This window comes from Crinia signifera, chromosome 1, assembly GCF_055691185.1.
Source record: "Crinia signifera chromosome 1, ASM5569118v1, whole genome shotgun sequence".
NCBI lineage: Eukaryota > Metazoa > Chordata > Amphibia > Anura > Myobatrachidae > Crinia > Crinia signifera.
The window spans coordinates 343,524,016-343,542,063 of record NC_139217.1 but is presented as its reverse complement, the minus strand read 5'-3'; positions in this window follow the sequence as shown (position 1 = coordinate 343,542,063).

The following is an 18,048-nucleotide window of genomic DNA, read 5'->3' as shown; positions in this document are numbered from 1 at the left end:
CTGCCGCTCACCGCTGCCCGCATCTGCCACTGCCATCCCGATGTCCGCCCTATCACTGCCCGCACACATAGGTGTGTGCCAGCAGTGCTTCATCACTGGCATACCCCTACGGCAGTGGTTCCCAAACTGTGCGCCTAGGCTCCCTGGGGTGCCTCGGGACACTTGCAGGGGTGCCTCGGGTTGGTTGTCTAGGACCAATTCAAATTTATTTATGATCAATTATTTCTGGATAAAACCAGTGCTGGTGGCTGCCAATCATACAATGTGTACAATCAGAACCAAATCCTGCCCTTTACCACATAACTGAACCTAAGAAGCACATATAAACACAATCTACTTAATTTGATATATATTTTTTGGGGCCTAGGGGTGCCTCAGAAAAATTCTGATACTCTAGGGTGCCGTGATTAGAAAAAGATTGGGAACCCCTGCCCTACGGAATTGGATTCAATGCATTGTGGATGCTAAAAAGCACCCGCGATGTACCGCTGATAGGTCTGATCCGATAGATTTTTTCTGCAGGCGGTTCAATCTCCAGGGTCCGACCTGATGTGCATCGGGTTGGATGGGATGTCAAACACATCCGATTTCAGATGATTTATTGGCCTGATTCGTCAAGATCGGGTGAAATTGGCCCAAATCGTACTAGTGTATGTGCACCTTTAGATTCACACAATACATTTGCAATTCTGTTACTTGAGGCTGTGTTCAGATTTTTATTTTATTTTTGCAAAGGTGAAAGTGCACGACACACATGAAAGTGCTATGACAATTCTTCTTCCTTCACTTGGGTGACAGATCTTTGCCACACTCTTGGATGGGTTGGGAGAAACAAAGTTTATGCACCAATTATAATAAACAGAAAAAATGATGTCTGTATGGATATAGGCCCTTATTCAGATCTGATCGCAATACAAATTTGTTCTCAAAATTGGAAAAACCATTTGCACTGCAGGTGGGGAAGATGTAACATGTATAGAGAGAGTTAGATTTGGGTGAGTTATTTTGTTTCTGTGCAGAGTAACTACTGGCTGCATTATTTTTACACTGCAATTTTTAGATTTGAGTTTCCACACACCCCACCCAAATTTAACTCTCTCTGCACATGTTACATCTGCCCCACCTGCAGTGCACATGGTTTTGCCCATTTTAAGAACAAATTTGTACTACGATCAGATCTGAATAAGGGCCATAGACTGCTAAATAAACTCAAAAGCATAGGATTAGATACTAAGAAGGTTCAATGGGGGCGTGGCTTGGACGGGCTAGGTGCCAGCAGCAGTTCTCCGGAGCTCCCGCATCTCATCCTGTTTAAAATCCTTTCTTGCACTACCAGACAGCTCTAAGCCTTATATTAATGACTGAACACTCGCCTGATCACCTGGTGCCCCTACTGGAACGCTGGTGCGGTGTTTACCTGCCTCTCTGGTGCTAATACCCGCTGCTGCCTACTACTGCCCTGGATCCAGGTCACTCCTGTCGCCAGCGGTCGGAGACCCTGCACGGAACGCGACATCTTGCTCCCGGTTGGTGAAGTGGGCTGGGGGGCTGTGCGTTGGTGCTCTCCCTGGAGTGTATTAGCGGGGAAAGCAGCTAGCGGTCTCTGCTGAGACTCGCAGCTGCGGGCCGCACGGGGGTCCGGCGCCATCTTGCCTGGCACTCGGGTCCATCGGATGGTGCAGAACTGTGGAGACCGCTTTCAATCCTGTCACTACAGGAGTGACTATATGCCCGCTCTCTGCCCTGCAGCAGTGTATACTTGGAGACTCAAGTGAGTGAGTGGTGACGGCGGCTCTTCTCTTTGGCGTGCAGATGCCATCTCTCCTTTTTATAAGACTGGCCGTGATAGTGGGAGAAGTGATCTATATCTAGAAGCTGCACTACCGATCTATGCTATCACTGTCTAAACACTACATCTTGGTAGTCTACTGCTGTGATCAATATGGCTTACTCTATTCAATATATTCTACAAGAGATCCATGCCTCCACCCTCAGATTATGCAGACAGCTAGAGGATTTACAGGGAGGTGATTCACCCTTCACACATCCTCCTGAAAATCGAGATATGGCTGCTGTGGGAAATATCCCTATAAATATTGAGCCTTTGGAGCCTCCTGCTAAAACCATGAAACATATAACCCTGAGCGACGACGGGAGGGGTGACCCGCCCTTCTTCTCCAAATCCAGAGGATGTGTTGGGGCATGGGATATCTCTGTGTTTCCAGCTCCTTTGGCCTGTCCTGATGTGGATCTGACTACCTTAACGGTCCCATACTGCTTTGTCGACCCACATGAGCCTATTTTAGTTTGGGATACTGCCTCTGTATATTTCAATGGAACTACAGTTTGCCCTCAGATCCTGGACACTTTATAGGGGACAGCGTTTGCTCCTCGTACATGGTACTATAAGCGCTCCGGACATTACCTCAGCGGTCAACGTGAAACGAATCTTCTCCACAGGATATTCCTTCTGTTCTATATTGAGTCTGAACACTGGCCAGATTAGCAAATTACTTATGTTAAAATAATATTTTTGCCTTTACGTGCTTTACTAACCTGAAAATGCTTATTCACAATGGTTTTCTCGGTTCTGGAATGCATCTATGCCAGATACTTCAACCTGCTCTATTATGGCGGAAATTATCCTCTCTATCTCAATACTGTATGTTAGGTGTAAATGGTCGCTACACATACATATAGATATATATATATATATATATATGTATATGTTCGATGGGGGAGGGCTGCTGCTGCTGCCCTGGCTCAAATATTTAATATCCTGATATGCTTGCCCCTGATACTGTCCGATTAAAATCCTTCTTTGTGGGTGTATGTGTGTGTGTGTGGGGGGGGGAGATGGGTATAGATAGGTAGTTTAGATAGTTGGGGGGGGGGGGGGACGACGACATGGTTAAGGGATCCAGGTACGCCTAGTTGGGGTAAGGTTGTACAGGGTGGGGGGTTATAGGGGAGGTTTGTTTTGGGTTTTTTGGGCGGGTATTGTTAATTTTATTTCTCCTATTACTTTGGTTTGTCCAGACAAATGCTTATGTTCTATTACATTCTCTATTTATTAGTTAGCACAGTGATCATTTCTCGTTGGTTACCGGGGTAACATATTGTTGAATAGGAATGACTTATTCATACTGGTGTTAAGTGGACTTATACTAGTGGGGTAGCTTATTTTGATTGTGCGTGTATCATTTACTTATTATTCCTGGTGCTCAAATGGTGCCTTTGGGTAGCGGGAATCCTTACATCCTGTACGGTACTGATCCTACTTGGTACCTCCAGGCATGTTCCTTTCGATATATTGTCATTTCTGAACATTATTTTATCATTATTACAACCCTATGTACCATCTGCTATATATCTGCCATGCGACATTACTATGCTATACGTGGAACCCGCTGTCTGGTCTACTATATTATATGTGTATGTCAGGGTTTTGTATGTTTGTCTATTTAAAAAAATTCACAATAAAAATTATCGAATTTAAAAAAAAAAATAAGGTTCAATGGATAAGATTTTGGTTGCAGGATAGAAAACAAAGTTATAGTAATCCCAGGAGTGTAATGTAACCAGTGAAGTACCCCAGTGATCTGTACTTGGACCAGTACTTTTTAATATCTTTATTGCTGATATTGCAAATGGTATTGAAGGGAAAGTATGCAAATTTGCAGATGACACAAAGGTATTCAACAGGGTAGACACACCAGGAGGGGTAAACCAAATGGTTGATGATCTAGGTAGATTAGAGCAGTGGTTCATAACCTTTTTTGTCTTCCATACCCCTTGATTAGGCTTTTCATTTATGAGTGCCTCTCCTCTTATGTAGGGTACACACCAGGACGACCCGCTCACGATGCACATCGTGAGCGGGTCGTCAGTGTCTCGTCCGACCCGCTCACGGTGACGCGGGGGGGCACGACCCGCTCACGATGTGCACCGTGAGCGGGTCCGATCCGATGGCGACCCGCACCCGGCTATATGGTCGTCATTGAGAGCCTACCTGCAGCAGGTAGGATCTCAATAACGACCGACCAACCCGCGGGACCGCGCATCGGATCGGTATCGGTCCACACCAGGTCAGAAAAGGGCCCAATCAGCACACAATCTACATCCAATTGATCGGAATTGGATCTAGATTGTGGGGATCGGGCCCTAGTCGTCCTGGTGTGTACCCAGCATTACTTTGAAAAATCCATGGTACTTGCGAGTGGAGTAGAAGTAAGCGGTATACATATACTTATGTGTGTAACTTATAATAAGGAGTAGTGTGCAGTACCCTCTGTGTCTGGCCGCTGGCTGTGTATTGTCGCCAGGATTCCCATTAATGTTGCTGCTTCCTCTGCGGGGCAGATAAAAGCTGATGTCTGAGGGCATCGCAGGTAGCTCCCAGTGGATTGCTGGTCAGGTAAAAGCACGAGGAGACGCTGGTGATACTGCAGACGGAACTGGAAGTGATGCAACGTGGTTCGTCTCCACAGTAATGAGAGACTTCATCCACCATCGGGAGACTTCTTCCGCCATTACCAATATTATTTTCAAGTACCCCCTAATAAGAATTTAGGTACTTGTGTACTAGCACGGCGCCCCGATAATTAGTCGCCCGATTTTTTAATCGAATCGCATGCCATACACCCGATGGCATGCGATGCGATGCAACGCGATTATAACTCATATTCGATATTAAATTGTATAAGCACCCTAATGGGTGCTTACAATGCTTAAATGCACCCCCACGCCCCCCCCCCTCCCCAAGTATAAACGTGAACCCGAAGCGTGGCGAGCGCAGCGGTAAGCGTCCTACGACCTTTTCATACCCCCACTATCCACGTCGGCGTGTAGTTGAGAATAGAAAGTGTGGCGAGCGCAGCGAGCCACCGAGCCCGAAGCGTGGCGAGCGGACGCGGATACCTGTGAAGCCCGCGAGGGGACGCGGATACCTGTGAAGCCCGCGAGGGGACGCGGATACCTGTGAAGGTATCCGCGTCCCCTCGCCACGCTTCGGGCTCGCCACACTTTCTATTCTCAACTCCACGCTGACGTGGATAGTGGGGGTATGAAAAGGTCGTAGGACGCGTACCGCCGCCGCACGTCACGCTTCGGGTTCACGTTTATACTTGGGGGTGGCGTGGGGGTGCATTTAACCATTGTAACCACCCGTTAGGGTGCTTATACAATTTATAATCGCATCGCATTGTATGGCATTGTATGCCATATACAATGGCATACAATTTTCAAATTTTATGCCATTGTACAACATCTGCCGATATCTCGTTGCATCGCATACCATCGCATGCGATATGGTCTGCGATGCCATGGGCGCCGTGCTAGTACACAAGTACCAGAATTTATTATATTGACATATATTTCACATCCAGGAGATGATCAAACATAATTGTATATCCTTCTGTTTCCGAAATGTCACTTGTATATGATATGATGATCAGCGCCGTGGACAAGTTCAGGCCTGCCCTCCTCTGTAGCCTTCATTCTCCATCCACTGTTCATTAATCCTCACACCTCTCCTCATCACAGCAGTACATTGTGTCTCATTCAATGTTTGTATGGGTGCTTCCGAGCCTGGAGCTGGCAGATATGTTTATCCAGACTCATTGTTAATTACTTAAATAGCTAATAAATGTTTATTCAAAAAGCTGGCTACACATTAGATGACATGTATACAATGTCGCTGACAATTTCCCTTGAGCTCCCAGACGAATGATATTGTGTGTGTATTTTACAAATGACCAAACGATATACTGTTATACGTGAGTTATCCAGCCCTATCAAATTGCTAGATTTCTGCCTAATTTAATTATGTTAAGACCAATCTTTTGACTTTGGTAACTTGTGGGACCTACACACCTAGCGATTTAGTATAAGAGATCTGTCTAGATTGCTTAGAAAATGACCCTAGATCGCTCCATGTGTAGGGGCCATAGCGATAGAGATGCGCGGCTCCACGCATCGCTGTCGCCTGTAGAATAAAAATGAGCAAGGACCATAAATCGAGTCTAATCTTACCAGAGAACACTGGCGCTGTGTGCGTGTGTGTGTGTGCTGAGCAATCTAATATCAGCACACTCGCTATGTGTGTAGGCCCTATTACACACTGCACACTTTGGGTCAGATGTACTAAGCTTCAAAAGTGATAAAACAGAGTGATAAACAACGAGCAAATCAGCTCTTGCCTGACATTTTTCAAACACAGTTTGTGACATGGTAGGTAGGAGCTGATTGGCTGGCTGTTCACTCTACATTTTATCACTTTTGAAGCTTAGTACACCTGGCCCTTTGCACCTAGTCATTAGCAACAGTTTAGATATTGAGCTGCATCATTGTTATAAATAGTTTTTTGGCAAATTTGTTTAAAATGTCTTGTTATTCAGTGGCGTATTTATAATGGGTGCAATATGCGGGGTGCTCACGGGCCCCTGAGTCCCAGAGGAACCCACACTGTACCTATTTTTAACACTTACCCCTCCAGAGTTCCGCGATGAAAGCAGCAGAAGACGCTACTGCACTGTGCACTACAGCGGAGATTGCTGGGAGAGAGTAGGGGGCCTGAACAGAGGCGACTGCACACAGGCCTCTTTTAAAGCGCATTAGTACAATTAGTCAATATTATAGGTTGTGGATCATAGTGTTGACAGTGACTAGGTCGATAGGCACCTGGTCAACATTGGAAAAAGGGTAGACGCAAGTAAAATGTCCATGCACATATGGTGGAAACATGGAAAGGTTGACATGAGATTTTTTAACGTTTTTATTTCAATTTGTAGATTTGAGCACATGGTCCCTCCCCCGATTAGTGTACAGCATATCCTCTCATCTCCCACTATACTCCGCACTTTTCTGTTCCCATTCCCACTCCAAATGGATAATGAAGTATATTAATGCTAAAATAAAAAAATGATCGAAAACTGATGTTGACTGTTTCATGTGTCAGCCATTACCGTCTTGGCATTTTGCTTGTTTCGACCTATTGTCCATGATGACCAATAGTGGTTGCCCTATCGGCTGTTGAGTCAAAGGCCTTATTCTGGTTCACTCCCAAAGTCAAATTCCATCTCAAATGGACAAAACCATGTGCACTACAGGTGCTGCAGATGTAACTGAAAGTGCAGAGAGAATTAGATTTGGGTGGGGTTTTACTTCAAAGTGAGATCTATATTGCAGTGTAAAAATAAAGCAGTCAGTATTTTCCCTGCACAGAAACAAAATAACTCACCCAAATCTAAATTGGTACTTGTGTAGTTTCACGACGGCAGCTTACGCTATGTTTGAAGCTACGCTATTAGCGTAGCCCAGTGGTTCTCAAATTGTGGGTCCTGACCCCAAAGTAGGTCCCAACCTTCTCAGCATGGGGTTGCGACTCCATGTTACTGACCATCAGGCTGATGACTTTTCTAATCTCAGTCAGTGATTCAAGGAGTCTGACAAATCTGTTGAATTGTCTGTTATTTTAGACTCCTCCCATCATTTTGTGCCTCCACAATGCTGCCATGTATGTGCTGAATACACATGTGATGTGATGACCTTCTGCTGTCACTGGCTGGGGTCCTGTCATTATTTTTGTTGTCTAATGGGGTCCCAGAGCAAAATAGTTTGAGGACCCCTGGCGTAGCCCAACGGCTGCCTTGTGTAGTTTCATGGCGGCAGCCTAAGCTACATTATCAGCGTTGCCCAATGGTTGCCTTACTTGTGTAGTTTAACGGCAGCAGCCTAAGCTACGTTATCAGCGTGGGCTGCCGCCCTGAAACTACACAAGTAACTACCGTACTGTTGCCGGGAACTGCATCTCTATCCCCGGCATCCCTGGCAAGCCTACTCAGCGCCTCTCTCACACCTCTTTGGCGGAGGGGATCATGCTGGCGCCGGCGGAGAGGCGCTCCATCTGTTTGACACGCAGGAGCGTTTCAGACGCTCCAGCAATGAGACGCTCCTGCGTCTGAGTAGCTATTACGGCAGGGTACAGCAACCCTGCCTACGGGGTTAGGGGGTCTGTAGCGCCTTTTCAATCCCCCACTATCCATGGCAGCCTGAAGTGTGGTGAGCGCAACGAGCCCCATGTGGGGATGCATAATGCATTACGCATCCACCTGACCTTTTCATACCCCCACTATCCACGTTGGCATGGAGTTGAATATATATAGTGTGGCAAGCCCGAAGCATGGCGAGTGGACGCGGATTACTTGTAAGGTAATCCGGATCCGCTCGCCACGCTTCGGGCTCGGTAGCTTGCTGCGCTTATCACACTATATAAAATCAACTCCATGCCGACGTAGATAGTGGGAGTATGAAAAGGTCAAACAGATGGAGCGCCTCTCTGCTGGCACCAGCATGATCCCCTCTCCGCCAAAGAGAGCGATCATGCTGGCGCTAGCGGTGTGAGAGAGGTGCTGAGTAGGCTTGCCGGGGATGCCGGGGACAGAGATGCAGTTCCCGGCAACAGTACGGTAGTTACTTGTGTAACTACGCTACTTCTGACTGACTACGCTAACTACACTGGCCATGGGAACACTACGCTGATTCTGACAGGAACGATATGCTGACGGCATAACAGCCGCCGTGAAAGTACACAAGTACCTCTAAATCTCTCTGCACATGTTACATCTGCGCCCCCCCCCCCTCCCTGTACTGCACATGGTTTTGTCCATTTGAGATGGAATTTGCCTTTGCGAGTGAACCAGAATAAGTCCAGATCCAGAAAGATTAGCAGAGGTTTCAACACAGCCTCCCATTCCTATAAATAAAAAGTATTTGGTATTCTCGTTTTCCTAATCTTGCCATTGGAAACAATGATGTATTTATTTCCCATAAATAAGATGGAATTTGCTGTTCCCTTGTATATTTGTTTGATCTAACTCTTCACTTAAGAATAAAAGAAACAGCACATCTTTGGTCTTTCATTACCATAATGGTAGCTGTGCAAACAAGTCATTATCTCAGCATGAGAAACACATTGTTCAGAGATCTGACACCATCATCCTCTATAAAAGCCCCTTTCCCATTCAATGCCTCATGACACATCCTGAGAAAGAGGCTTAGAGGGGAACACATGGGCTTGGGGTATTTAAACTGACTTAGCAAAGCATTGAGAAGTTTTTTTTCAAAGCAAGAGAGATGTGCACAGGTCTGCTCTGGTTATGTGTGCTTCTCCAGGTTTCCTGGACCTTGCCCATGAACCCAAGGAAAACTCATGGATACATGTCAGATCATAACAAGGTGGGGAGAGTCCTGGAACTTAACAATATCAAGAAGCAGAGGGCGGAAACTCAGAGCAAAGAGCGAATGGAGAAGATTATTGCAATGCTAAGGACTGACAGATGGTCCAAGGGACAGGATATTCTAAAGTACCACAGGTCGCAATGTAACTACATGAACCAGTCCTGGATGCAATGGCAAGATCCGGTGGATGATGAAAACCTCAGCTCTGTGTACAGAGTCCGAGTCCTTACTCGGCCTCTTAAACCAACATTCCCCCAACAGAACCTTTTCCGGTACATGAGCAGGATCTACAGGTGCTGCAAGCTGGGATTCAGTTGCAGAAGGATAAAGGGACTCCAAGGAACCTCAGGCAAAGGTAGTTGTCTTGTTATCATTCACATTTTCTCTTTATGGTGCTAGACATTTGTCTCTTTGGGGCCGATTCTGGTTCACATGTAGTGAACCGAATACGTCCCCTGCCCCGATGGTTGGGGATTGCACGTGTGCCTTTCTGTGCATTTGTGAACCCCGACTGCAAACGGCCTTAGCGAGTCGCTCACTCGCTAGGCACATGCAGCGGGGAAAGAGATGGGGGCGGTGGCATCACTGGACCATGTGAACGGCCAAGCGTTTCACGTGCGTCCCCATGAAAACACTGGGCATGCCCATGGGTGCGCGGGCAGGTCACAGGGTAAGGTTTATTATCATCTACTGTTCTCAGCTGCAATACAATACATAGAACAATACAGTAGAGGATTAGCAGATGATTGAGTGGCTCACTTAATCCTATTAAAGGGCTAGATGCGAATGGCTCTATCTGTGTATATATATATATATATATATATATATATATATATATATATATATATATATATATATATATATATATATATATATATATATATATAGTCCATCCAATAGGAAAGGCACTCCAGTCGTTTTTTTTTTCTTCAAAAAACAAAACTTTTATCAGTAGTGGACACTGCTGATAAAAGTTTTGTTTTTTGAACAAAAACTGCTGGAGTGCCTTTCCTATTGGATGGACTGTATGATTATTTAAAGTGCACCCAGTCTGGCTGAATTGTGACCACAGAGTGCCAGCAAATAGAGAGTTATATATAAGGCTATTACCACTAGAGATCTGTTGCGGTGTCTTTGAGACACGGGATGGGAAGTAATTTTACATTGGGGGTCTGTGGATATGAGGGGGGAATACTTTTTCTTTGCAATTTAATGTTTAAATACATATGTCAAAATGTATATTTTAAGGTACTTTAATAACAAAAACACTTGTTTGTTTTTGCTAATTTATTATCCAGGTAAGGGGTTAAACGCATTTACAAGTAGTAATTTGTGTGGTCTGACCAAAGTATTGCCATTTACAATATAATATACATACTGTGAGTCATCTGGGTAATTTATTCAGTGTGTTACCTGAGATTATTTAAACACTTTGTAAATCAATGTAATGTTTCCAGAAAATGGCATTTTTGTTTGATCAATTTTTGTATGATCAATAATACTTTCAGGCTTACTAAATATGTCTGCCTCCATAATTAAACCACTTTTAAAATGTTATACTGCTAAAACAATGTTAGCATTTTTGTTATTTTCTTGATTCCTGTTTTTTTCAGTCATTTGTTAAAAAAAAATGTAGGTTATTTTGTAGTTCTGTAGTTTATCACACTTTATGGGGGGGATATAATACAACAGTATGAAAGATGTGGGACTGTTGTATACAGCAAATTAATAAGAGATTTGTTTTGATATAGGGGGAAGAGATATCAACTTCTACATTGACTTTGATGTCTTCAGTCTTGCTATTCATCGTGCAGAATTACATTTGGAAGTTTCAGCTGATGAGCAACTGACAATAATTCCGGTACTAAATTTCAAGGGAATTACACATTCAAGGTATACAATTTCCACTATGACACATAGTTTTGTTGGAACATGTCAAATAAACTAATACCCCTTTCACATCGCTAAGCTGTGTCTGACCGTCCACCACTTTCACACTAATGGCCAGAGGTACTAAGCTTAAAAAGTGATAAAATGGAGAGTGATAAACCACTGGCCAATCAGCTCCTACCTGCCATGTCACAGGCTGTTTGAAAAATGACTGGTAGTAGCTGATTGGTTGGTGGTTTATCACTCTCCATTTTATCACTTTTCATGGCTTAGTACATCTCGCCCTAAACCCAAGTCACCCATTATACAACCCCGGTTTAACCCTTTTTATAACCCGGGTTGAATGGTCAGGTTGGTTGACCTGGGTTATCAGCTGTGGTGCTTTCACACCGTACCTCGTCCTGGATCAATACGTCACCAACCCTGTAATAACCCGGGTCCAAGGTGCGTTGTGAAAGAGGTACAATGGAACTATTCAAATATAACTGGTTGATATACAGTATTTCATGTCACATGACTATCCGACTACTGGCTACTTTGTTACATATATGTGTAGACACCCATGCAGAGCAATTTAATATTGCCTGCAAATACAACGGTCATGAAAATAGTAAAATTTAAAGCAGGTCTGTCTTATTCACATAATAATGGAGCCAGCTATTTTGTGGGCTGTAGCAGGTTTCAGTTTAACCAATTGTAATAATGATAATAATAACAATAATTATAAAGCTTTTTACAAAAGGGGACCAGATTATTAATTGTCATGGACAATAGGTCACAGAATCAAAATGTCAACATGGTAATGTTCCACACATGAAAAGTTTGACATGTTTTTCACAATTTTTTTTTATATATTTTTTACTTTTTCATACTTTACCATTCCTAATCATAAGCCACGTGGATGGTAAGGTACGTGGCCTGAACCATGGGGAGCAGTACACTAATTGGGGGTTCACTTGCTTATATGTACAAATTGACCCAAGAAAAATGTGAAAAATCCATGTTGACCTTTTGCTTGTGCTGACTTCTTCCAATGTCAACCTTGGGCATGCTGACCTAGACACAGTCGACCTAATTACGGTCAACCCTATGATCCATACCCTTACAAAAGGGTAATGTTTCATTATATTCAGAATAAAAGGAGTTACGTTAAGCTACAGGTTCTGAAACTTGGTCCTTAAGGTACCCCAACAGTACAGGTCCTCACGATAACCCTGCTTGGGCACAGGTAACATTATTAGTACCTCAGTCAATATGATTTAATCCTCTCTGCTCCACCTTAAAAACGGGACTGTTAGGGTGTCTTAAGGGAATACGGTCGCCAGGTCAACATATATTAGGTCAACCACTAAGGTCAACAGGGCTTAGGTCGACACAGGAAATTGGTCAACATGGCATTGGGTCGACAATGGGAAGGTCGAGAGTCAAAAGGTGGACATTCATTTTCCATTTTTTGAGCCGCAAGGTGGAATTTCATATCCTACCATCCACTAGGGTGTGGAGGGAGAATATAATAGTGTGCCGAGCACAGCGGTAGACTAATACGCTGTCCATGTCAACTTACGTAGAAATTCAGGACAAAAAAAAACGTGAAAAACTTACGTCAACTTTTTGACTGCTGACCTTCAAATTGTTGAACTAATGCTTGTGTCGACCTTCTGACTGTCGACCTTAGCCATATTGACCTAAACACTGTCAACCATTAGTGGTCCACCTAATGTATGTTGACCTTCATACAGTCCAACCTATGACCCATACCCTTCTTAAGGACCAAGTGTAAGAACAAAGCTGTGTAATGGGCCCCATACATCAGCCATCACAATTTATGGATTTCCAGATACAGGGATTTTTTGGCCAGATAAATGGATTTTACAATCTATCTGACTTTGCCCACACATTACAGATTTATTTCAGTGATCGGCAGACTATTTCAAATGTTCATAATGTAAATAGATGAAGGAGACGAATTGGGAATGCCCACACATATAAAAAAGATCTGCAGATAATACCAGATAATTAAACATGTTTAAAAACCTGATTAAGCAATCGATTGGCGATTTTGATTGGGATTGCCAAAAGGGGGAGCCCACACATCTAAAATTAATTGTGGCAATCATCTCCATATCTGAAAATTGTCACAATTAATTGCTGATGTATGGGGCCCTTAACATTTGTGGTCTACCTACAACAGCAGCCAGTATTTACCCTGCAGGCCAAATAAATTAATGCATTTGTACCCATTATATTGCATCATGGTTTTTCTAGGTGTGAAATTGGTGAAGCATCCTTTGCTTTGCTCCCAGGTCTGAATCAGCCTTGTGTACAACAAAATAATTGGTACTTATGTAATATCTGGGCTCCCGTTTTTCTTATGAGACAGAGTCCCCTCGCGGGGCTCGCTGCGCTCGCCACGCTTCGGGCACGGTGGCTCGCTGCGCTCGCCACACTATATAAAATCAACTCCATGCGTAGTTGGATAGTAGGGGTATGAAAAAATGGGGTGCATTTAACATGGGAGCCCAGATAATACATAAGTACCAAATAATTTCACACATTCTATTGTGTTTTTGCCTTTACCGTGTATATTAAACTCTTATCTTATTTTATAGTTTCACACAGTTGCGGAGTGGCCATGTCATTGACTTAGCACTGGATGTGATGTTTCTATTGCAAGCCTTAAATGATAAAGAAATGGAGGGAAGACCGAATGAAGAAGTGACCGAGCTAAGCCTGAAACTGCACTGCTTCCAAAATACACTTCATGTACCCTGTAATCTGCATAGGGTATCTTTGCTTCATGCTCCATTCATAGCATTCCAATACTAGAACAATTTGCTGGAAGCAGAAGTGCCATCTGTTGGTCACTTGTAGTACTGCCAGATTCAATCAATTGCTGCATTTTAAATATACACATTACTGCACATATTTTAGATACTAGTAAGTCTGCTTGAAGCAAATGCTTTGAAAGTTAATCTGCTACCTTGTGATTGCCTCTGTGTTTGTGAATGTGTGAGAGAGAAAGAGATGTAGTTTGCCATCGCTGCCAACAGATGGCAGTGTTTCAGAGACACACTAACTGACACTAGATTATATATATATATATATATATATATATATATATATATATATATAGAGAGATAGATAATATGATGGTTACAACTTAAGTAGTATGCTATCCGCACGCGCGCGCACACACACACACACACGACATACGTAAGTGATCTATATTAAATTATATAAGATTACATTTAAAAGTACAATATGTGTAGCGGATTTAAATGTATGGGCTTTTTTTAACTTTGTACTTTTGATACAAGTTAATATCCTAGGTGCGTTTAAAGAAGTAATATATGGAGAAATCTGATGTAACCAAAGCATGTGTAAATCATGTGTGAACCATTTACTAGGAATACTATGATGCTACTGGTGCTTGCAGCCCGTATGTTATTTATTTATTGTGTTTCAGTTCACAAAATGGCTGCGGGCGCGAAGTAGAAATCTGTGTTGGCAGTTGATGGGGGAGGGGTCCTCTGCCAACTTGAGCATCATGACAGCTATGGAAACTTTTTAGACATCTGCGGACAAATCTAGATTTTATTTCCAGAAGAAATGTCTGCACATTATAATCAACACCAACTTTCTGAAAGGGAAGCATTACCTCTTGTTCTAGCACTTTCCTTCTTCTGAAACAAGAGGTCACTTTGTGGCTGTTTAGGGTACTGAAATGAAAGCATGTAATCATCTTGTAGTAGAAGCCGGTCATTGAGTACAATCTAAATGGGATGTCACACAGACAGCGCTAAAACAAGACTACAAGAAATGTTACCATGTGTGACGTACCGTAATGGGATTCTTTCAGATGCTGTATGCCATTTTTCACTTTTTCATGTACCAATTTCATTCTTGAAGCATGACTAATGAAGTACCATTCACTTTCATACTAAAGCAGTGCAATTCTGTTATCCTACATTAATAATCCATCATTGACATTTGCATTATATGATTCTCAGGAAAAAAACTCACTAGACCCCACTGCATGGACACTATGGCCACTCAATTCTGGGGTCCGAGTTGAATGTTTGACAGTTACAAATCAGGTCTCATCAGATGTTCTTTGCGTATAGGTCATTATGCTTATTGCCATCGCAAGCGGACTATAGGTATAAAGTCGGCATAGTTCATATTGTAAAAATGTTAACGATTACAGGGTAAAATTATGTAAAATTGGGCACTTTGTTCTTAAAATTTGTAAAAAATATTTATATCCAATTTTTTTATTCCTTGTTAATTTAATTTGTTGGGATAACATTGTGCTGGTATTTTAATAAACACGCTTTAAAATGAATGTTTGCATGTAAAATGATTTGTCCCAGGTTAAAGCAATAAAAAAAAAAGTCTAGATTTTGGGTAAATGGCTGTTAAATCAGCCTGTGAAAATATGGCCATTGTAAATGAATTACATCTCTGTATTGTGGGCCCAATGTAGAAATGTGCTCACACCATATGTATCACGTATATCTCCATTGTGCAGCAGTGGATCACAATAGCTGCTATTTCATATTTGGAGTCTAAAACACCAAAGAAGACAGAAATTATTGTTCTGTTTGTCACACTATTAAATATCCCAGTTTTCCCCATTTCCTTGAATTTTGAATATGTAGAAACTATACCATAAGCAGTGCTTCTCAAACTCAATCCTCAGGGCCCGCAACTGCTCACATTTGCCAGGTCACCTATCAGGTGTATTCATTCAGGGGTGTATTCATTATAGAAGAAACTTTCACATAGAAAGTATCTGCCATCCCAGCTTTACCCGGCATTTGAAACACGGGTTGGTTTTTAGTCCCAGCCCAGAACACCCTGACGGAATAAATTGGCAGGTCAAGCATTAGACATTTTAATTTCCCAGGTCAGCCCTGTTCCTTCTTCTATGTCTAAGAGTCAAAACAGGTCGTAGTTCCTTGTACTTCGACCTACAGTAGCTCAAAAGCCGGGTCGAAGTCCTGGTGTTTTTGACCGGATAAGTTACTAGGTCCAAAAGTTTGACCTGCCAATTTCTTATTCTGTTTGAAAGGGGTATCACTGACACAGGTGGAGCTAGGGCGTAACTAGAACTTTGTGGGTCCCATATAAGCAGGTAAAAAAAAAAACCACACAAACCCCCCCCCCCCCCCCACATACTGTATACCCAGATCTGCAGACTCAGTCCGTCAGCACCCAACTGACTAATATATTAATATATAATGACACTAGTGTCACAGACATACCTGCCCCCTCCCTCTGCATGTACCTTATGGTTTATAACCTTGTACCACTTGGTGAACTTGCTGTCATATCCTGCGGAAGCTGGACTGGCTTCAGCAGGAGAGAATAATCTCCTGGCCGCAATGACTGAGGGACCGGTCAGCAGTGCAATCGCGGGGTAAAGAAAGGATAAATATACAACAGAGATGGGTAAATAGACCGGGTGGCGCAATAAAAGCTGCCGATAGGTATAGTTTCAGTGGGTCCCTCAAACCCTTCACCAACACCAGAAATACAAAAATAGAAACCAGAAATACTGATAAGTGTGGTTTCTATTTTTGTATTTCTAAAGAAAGGATAAATCCAAAGGAATCAGGGACTGATTAACTTAAGGGATGGATAAGTAATTGGAGAGAAGAATGTAAGGAGGAGGGAGAGCAGGGACACAGTCAAGATTGGGGGGAGGGGGGGGGGGTCTATACATATAATACATAGAACATGTACACAAACACTAGGCACACATACATACCCACAAACACACACAGGGGTGCTACTGCCGCTTATGCATAAGTTCTCAAGTCCTGCATTTAGTGGAGCTAATTGGGTGCTCATGCTAGCACTAGTGTTACCACATGCCAGCATCCAGAGGAGGTTGTAGCAAGCCACTATCCAGACAGCGGGCCTCATAATTGACAGCACACAGCATATAAAACCCGCACGCACTGAAGCACACAAGGGCAGGGGGGAGTTGCAGGCCATTGAGAAGCCAGGGCCCCGTAGCAGCTGCACCCCTTCAGTCAGAGGCGGAACGAGCGAGATATGGGCCCAGGTGCAAAAATATGGTTTGGGCCCCCCTCCAACACACGCAAAAAATGTATTGTGTCTTTTTGTTTTGTTTACTTGAAATCAAAGCCCATTACACATTATGTCGCACACTGTGATGCCCATTACACATTATGTCGCACACTGTGATGCCCATTACACATTCACACACCATAATGCCCATTACACATTCACACACCATAATGCCCATTACACATTATACCCCATAACGTAATGCCCATTACATAGTATAACACACCGTATTGCTCATTACGCCAAACACCATAATGCCCATTACATATTATGCCACAAAAAAAGAGCTAACCTCCATGCTTGTTGCCAGGAATTACATGCTAAATGCCGGGGGGTTACATGCTCCTTGCCACAGGAGGTTACATGCTCATAGCCAGAAGTAGTTACATGCTCATTGCAGGGGTATCACATGCTCATTTCCTGGGGGGATTACATGCACGTTTTCCAGGGGGATTACATGGTCAATCCTACAGTGGTGTAAATATGGGGCCCAGCAGCTTGGGGAGGCCCAAGGCAATCCCCTGCACCCTCTTGAAGTTTTTTTCCCCTTTTCTTTTTCTTGTAATTGTCTACCCCCAACCACCCCATAATCTGTCACCTGTCGTAGCCCCTGTAGAGGGGGAGGAAGGAGAAAGTGAGATGGGTAAATGTGATGACCAGAGACAGTTGCTAGGCCTCCTGATTTGCTGCCGGGTCTTCTTCCCTGTTGATCGCCGCCGCCGGGCCTCATGCTGTGTCCCAGGTCTCCTTTTTCCCCCTGACTTTCACTGGGCGTCCTACAATTGCCGCAGCGGGGCCTCCTGCTTACCCCGATCATAA